Source organism: Eleutherodactylus coqui, chromosome 6, assembly GCF_035609145.1.
Source record: "Eleutherodactylus coqui strain aEleCoq1 chromosome 6, aEleCoq1.hap1, whole genome shotgun sequence".
Lineage (NCBI taxonomy): Eukaryota > Metazoa > Chordata > Amphibia > Anura > Eleutherodactylidae > Eleutherodactylus > Eleutherodactylus coqui.
Genome location: NC_089842.1, coordinates 224,738,942 through 224,746,053, shown reverse-complemented (window position 1 = coordinate 224,746,053; position 7,112 = coordinate 224,738,942). Strand labels below are relative to the sequence as shown.

Sequence of the window (7,112 nt, the reverse complement as noted above, 5' to 3'; positions counted from 1 at the left end):
GTTATTGAGGTTGCACGTCCAGAGGACGCAACAATCAGCTATTGGGGAAAAAAAGGAATATATGACAAGGTCACACCAGCACAAGGCACTCGCATAACCTTACATGGACAGTCGCACTGTGGGTTAAACCTGAGAATTAAACTGTAACTGCAACAAGAAAAAGAGAGTGAGGACTCTATTGTCTATGTCCAGAACAACCTGTAGCACACCTGCAGTGCTGCTGACTCAGAACTGAATCTTATGAGTCAACAATGTGATGCAGCAGCCAAAAAGGCAAACACAATTCTGGGATGTATAAAGAGAAGCATAGAGTCTAGATCACGTGAGATAATTATCCCCCTCTACTCTTCCTTAGTCAGACCTCATCTGGAATACTGTGTGCAGTTCTGAGCACCCCACTTTAAAAAAGACATAGACAAACTGAAGTAAGTTCAGAGAAGAGTTACCAAGATGGTGAGCGGTCTGCAAACTATGTCCTATCAGGAACGGTTATAGGATCTGGGAATGTTTAGCTTGCAAAGAGGAAGGCTGAGAGGAGACTTAATAGCTGTCTACAAATATCTGAAGGGCTGTCACAGTGCAGAGGGATCAGCCCTATTCTCATTTGCACAAGGAAAGACTAGAAGCAATGAGATGAAACTGAAAGGGATCACAGATTAGATATTAGAAGAGATGTTATAGTCAATGCAAGACAGTTACATTACAGTAATCATTAGATGTGCATGGTTCAGTCTTGATAGTGGCCCAGTATATAATTAAGCACATATCTAATGCCAAGGAGAGTCTATCTCCCCTTTGTTGGAAAAATAAAAGCAGTATTAATGACATCGGAAAGAAACAAAAGTAATTTTAACTTGCCAACCCCATTCAAGAACTTTAGGACACTCAGGATCTACGGATGCTCCAGGCATACGATCACATCCTTTGGCTTTTGAAAGAAATGAGCATGATTGTCTCTGATCACTTTAATTTTAGCCAGGTACAGCGTTGCATAGTCTGTCTGTCTAGAATGCAGGAGACTCATTGGCGTTCCATACAGAAAAGAGTTGAAAAGGAGTCAGAGCCATAAAATTCATTGAGTAAAGATTCAAGATCCTCACAGGGTTGTGTCCCCTCCACTCCCTCTGGCAAGCTGACCATTCCGAAGTTACATCTACGAGAACGGTTTTCCAGATCATTGATTTTCAACTGTTGAGCAGTAGATGTAGATTCAAGCGCCTGTGCTTGCACCCTGAGTGGTGCAACTATATTCTCCAGGTCAGAGACTAGGGTCTCCACTGGTACGTGGTCAACTAGCTCTACGAAGGCTGAAATAAAGAGGTCCAATACAAACAAGTAGCTCCTGAGAGCCTTTTTATAAGCCAAAGGAACCAGTTTTAGGGCCTCAGATAACAAGTTTGTTCAACTAATAACATCACAACTCTCATCATTTGCATATCTGTTTGGTATGTAGTTGTATGCCAAGTTTTGCAGCAAAATGTTAACTACTTCGAGGTGCTTGATTTTTTTTTTTTGACAGAGTGTAGTTTTAGGCTCCTCATGCCCTAAACTATATTGAATCAATATACTCATGGGGCGCTGGCCCACCGTATCTAACATATAGCATAAACCTGTCACGTGGACTTTTAATGTAGAAACCGTCATAACTGATGATGTCCCTGTCCGGCCTTCTAATGGCTATAGCAGTAATATGGGTAAACAACCCATGTATTTCTTGTTCCAAAACTGTGGTAATAATTGAAATGTCCCTATTTTATTCTTTTTGAATAAAAAACACTCAATGAACATTTTTATTTTTAGGCGGCACAAACAATACATGGTATACCCGGCAGAATATCGTCCGTCTGACCTTATCCGCATGTGTATTAATTCTTGCTGCACTATTCATCTTCTATCATATAAAATGGATGAAGTCTATGGAACCAGTAGACGGCTCTACAATACAAGGATCACCTGAGCTACAAGATCCAACATTATCGTCCATCCATGTTCCTATAGTATAGAAAATAAATATTTAGCTTCACTCAATATATGTCTCCAAAGGAAGAAGTGGAAAAATGCAAGCCACTAGTTATGAGTCTGAGCCTCAAGACTCGATTAACAGTCCCAAAAGTGGTAGAAAAGAGTGGCAGCATACCTAAATTTTTTCTGCAGCCCAAAAGGCTCTGTTTAAACGTTTTTTTACAATTTTTCAAAGTTTCAAAAGTATTGATACTTTAACAGAAACCAATTTTTTTACTGGGCTGCCTCCAGGCTCTGTTACAAATTAAGTAGCAGCGAGCTGTATCTTTAAAGAATGTTTACGGGTTTCACCTGCCCTCGAGGTTGAGCAATTTTTCAGGGGTACACTTGTACTCTTGGTACACCAATTTTTCTGGCCCTCACAATATACTGTTATCTAACTAATTTTTCCAGCCTTCGCCTACACTCTTGGTAACAAAATTTTTTCAGCTGTTCACCTATACTCTTGGTACACCAATGTTTCAAGGGTCTGCCTACACTCTTGCTACAGAAATGTTACTGGGGTCTGCCTATACCTTTTCTACTGAATGGTTTGAGGGGTTCGTCTATACTCTTGCTACAGAAATGTTACAGGGGTTCGCCTATACTTTGGCTACAGAAATGTTACTGGGGTCCGCCTATACTCTTTCAATAGAAATGTTACTAGGGTCCGCCTATGCAGTTTCTTCTGAATGATTTGAGGGGTTTGCCTATACTCTTGCTATAGAAATGTTTCTGGGGTCCACCTATACTCTTGCTACAGAAATGTTACTGCGGTCTGCCTATACTTTTGCTAAAGAAATGTTACTGGGGTCCGCCTATACTCTTGCTACAGAAATGTTACTGGGGTCCGCCTATACCTTTTCTACTGAATGGTTTGAGGGGTTCACCTATACTCTTGCTACGGAAATGTTACAGGGGTCCGCCTATACTCTTGCTATAGAAATGTTACTGGGGTTTGACTATGCAGTTTGTACTGAATGGTTTGAGGGGTTCGCCTATACTTTTGCTACAGAAATGTTACTGGGGTCTGCCTATACTCTTGCTATAGAAATGTTACTGGGGTCTGCCTATGCTGAGGGTGCACAAAGACTTCCCATCGTGGTGTTTTACCTATCTGGCACAAATACACTGACAGACTTGAGAAATGTGGGCTAAGGCCAAAGTCCTTGGCTGGGTGAAGCTCTGCCATGTTTGGGCACTTTGATTTCTTCCTGTGTAATAACATCTTTGTGCACCCACAGCATAGGCAAGCCCAAGGAACTCAAAGACTTTCCATTGCGCTGTTGAGGTATCTGACACTTACACAGAATGAATTGTGTGGGGACACATGTATTTCCCATTGCTATGTAACTCGCGGCACCTTGGGTCACACAAGGTGGAGTCTGGGACCAAGCCTGACCCTGGGCCCGCTCACGTGCTTCCCAAACAGAGTATTGCTGCACTGTGGAGATGTGAAGAAGTGCTGGCACCTAACTCCCCTTTATGCCCATATTTGCGGCTCCAGACAATTTTGTGACGGAGGTGGCACAGGATTGGAATGATGATCGTACGTCAATTTCTCATCCATTCTCAACAGCATTGTGGGCTATCGCCCACACTTTCAAAGAGGGCCACTGCCTGGCCCTGCCAACCCTCTGCAGTGTGTGCCTCTGGTTCCTCCTCATCCAGTACGCACTTATAAATAGACATGAGGGTGGTGTGGCTATGAAGCGAGCTTGTGGCATGAGGGCAGCTGAACGCTGCGCAGTGGGTTGGAAAGCAATACCAGCATGTAACCCAGGAGAAGAGGCAGCGGTGTCACCCGCAGGCAGTGATTGTCCTTGGTTGCAAGTAGTGTGGTGCTTAGCTAAGATGTTCGAGCGCGTGTGCCTTCCTAATAAGGGTTTGTCCGAAGTAAATTGTTAGGGGGGTGACGCCAGACTCTTGTCCCTATTTTGGCTTAATAGTGGGACCTGGGAGCCTGAGATGCAGCCATGCACGCTGCCCTTGCCCTTCCCTATCGTTTCTGTGGTGTTTCCATGACTTTCTGATGTTTTCTGGTGCTTGACAAGTCATCAGCTATGCAGAGCATCGGTCCCATACAAAAATGCTCAAGTCGCCTATTGACTTCAATGGGGTTCGTTACTCAAAACAAACTCTCGAGCATTGCGAAAAGTTCGACTCGAGGAACGAGCACCCGAGCATTTGGTGCTCGCTCATCACTACTAATGACGCATCTCATGGTCAACCACAGATGTATTTAAATACAAATTACTTTTTATATAAAGACAGTGACTATTTCACACGTCGTAATTCTTTTACTTCACAGGAAGATACCAGCAGATACCAACTTCCCTCTTTAAATGCGGCAGCCTTGTCTCCATCCATCATGCCCACACAGATGTCCATGCTATTACTCTGTAAGTACAATCATCTTCATGTGTGTTGGTGTCTGTCTGATGGGGAACCATAGGAGGGGTTCAATAATGTCATATAATATTGGACATTACTACAAGTTACCGGTCTGCACACCAAGTCTCCCATCATATGTCCCTCTATACGGCTGTGCAATGTATAGTGTCAGATGTGACTATCCATCATATAACTCCATTACTATGTACAATTCACTGTTGGTTGTGTTGCTAAATTAAGTAAAGTTATTGCGGAGACCATGATATTTATCATGACTGGACTGTGGTGATAATTCTTCCAATAGATCAATAAGCAGCAGCCGCCCCATACAGCCAACACCCTGCCCACCCACTGTGGCTAATGGCCACACAATTCTGCTGGTAATAGGGCAATATTACCTACAAATCCATGTGGCCTTTGCTTACCATGGGTGGGCGAGGTTTGACCACATCTGTCTGCTACAGTATGGACACCCAACTATATGCTTTGTCCGCTTTCCTGAGCCAGTATTATTCTCAGTTTGAACTTACAACCTGTCCTACTTCTGCCAAACTCCCAGGGGTACAGCTCATTTCAAGCTCTGATATATTTAAAGTTGTTGTACGCATTAAATAAAAGTAATTGAAACCCACCATTTTGAGCCAAACCATCTGACTGTTGGATGTGTATGGGGGTCTACCGACTTTAACATGATTGATGATGTTGGGGAAAGAAAGATCAGCCATGGTAAATGTAATGCCGGGTCCTGTTCATATTCCTGGAGATAAGCCCCACCAGAACTATCTTGCAGCAGCTTTCTGCACTGTCCCCATGGAAAACACATGGACGCTCAGCTGAACAGAACTAAAACTAGTGATCCTGTATCTGTACTCAAAAAGCTATGGATGCTGTTATGTAAAGTATAAGTAGAAATTGCTATCATGGTAATTAGCTACACTAAAGTGTTAATTCAATAGATGTTCAGTAAAGGAACAAAGGTTATAGGTGGGTATTTATATCAATAAACATATAACTAATAAATTATTAGTTACTATATTACTAATTGCCACTTATGCTAATAAAATATAAATTTTATTTACCACCTTTTTAAAACATTATTTTTAGTTTTCAACAAAAATGTGTGAATATATATAACTAGCTGATATACCCGACTTTGCGTTAATTTGGTACTGGTGTTTATCTGGTGTTCACATGGAAAAGCTTATGAAGTCGTGGTTACTTTAGAGATACAGAGGAAAAAAATATGTTCACCATTTTGCATGGTTCTTGCGTTACCAAGGAAACACCACGTGGAGGTAACAATGCAACATTTCCTTTACATAAAATGACATCAGGAAGTGAGAGAATTAGATTACGTATGTAAAATTTGGACGCTAATTCTTTTGCACTTAGAATTGAATAATCGAGTTGTAACCCATTAGCTTTTCCTATTTATGCTCGTGCCAAGTTTCAAGATACTTTGAAATCGGGAACTGAGAGAATTAGATTCCGTACGTAAAATTTGGACGCTAATTCATTTGCACTTATAATTAAATAATCGATTTGGGACCTATTAACTTTTTCTATTTATGACATAATCTATGCTGTTGCCAAATTTCATGTTTTTATGACATCGGGAAGTGAGGGAATTAGATTCTGTACGTAAAATTTGGATGCTAATTCTTTTGCGCTTAGAATTGAAAAATCGAGTTGGGACCCATTAGCTTTTCCTATTTAGGACATAATCAACGCTCGTCCCAAATTTCAAGTTTCTATGACATCGGTAACTGAATTAGATTACGTACATAAAATTTGGATGCTAATTATTTTGCGCTAGAATTGAATAATCGAGTTGGGACCTATTAGGTTTTCCTATATATGACATAATCAATGCTCGTACCAAATTTCATGTTTCTACGACATCGGGAAGTTGGAGAATTAGATTCCGTGCGCAAAATTTGGACGCTAGTTCTTTTGCGCTAGAATTAAATAATCGAGTTGGGAGCCATTAGCTTTTCCTATTTATGACATAATCAATGCTCGTGCCAAATTTTAAGTTTATATGACATCGGGAAGTGAGAGAATTAGATTCTAAACATAAAATTTGGACACTAATTCTTTTGCGCTTAGAATTGAATAATCGAGTTAGGATCCAAAACCTTTTCCAATTTATGACATAATCAATGCTCGTGCCAAATTTCAGGTTTCTATGACATCGGGAAAGGAGAGAATTAGCTTCCCTACATAAAACTTGGACGCTAATTCTCTTGTGCTTAGAATGTAATAATTGAGTTGGGACTAGTGATGAGCGAGCATACTCGCTAAGGGCAATTGCTTAAGCGAGCATTGCCCTTAGCAAGTACCTGCCTGCTCGAGAGAAAAGGTTCGGGTGACGGCGGCGGGCAGGGAGCTGCGGGGGAGAGTGGGAGGAACGGAGGTGAGATCTCTCTCTCCCTCTCTCCCCTTGCTGACTGCCGCAACCCACCGCTCCCCTGCGTTGGCACCCAAACCTTTTCTCTCGAGCGGGCAGGTACTCACTAAGGGCAATGCTCGCTCAAGCAATTGCCCTTAGCGAGTATGCTCGCTCATCTCTAGTTAATAATTAGTTAATAATTAATGCTCGTGCCAAATTTCCAGTTTCTATGACATCGGGAAGTGAGAGAATTAGATTACGCACATAAAATTTGGACACTAATTCTATTACGCTAGAATTGAATAATCGAGTTGCGACCCATTAA

The 7,112-nt window shown here is 41.6% G+C and overlaps 1 long non-coding RNA gene across 1 annotated transcript in view; it reads left to right on the top strand.

Moving 5' to 3' along the window:
- Window positions 1-4,319: 4,319 nt before the first annotated feature.
- LOC136633332 (uncharacterized) overlaps window positions 4,320-7,112 on the top strand; it is a 33,863-nt gene continuing 31,070 nt past the window's right edge. Inside the window, exon 1 of the long non-coding RNA XR_010793257.1 lies at window positions 4,320-4,403. This is a non-coding gene — a long non-coding RNA (uncharacterized lncRNA). The remainder of the gene's footprint in view (window positions 4,404-7,112) is intronic.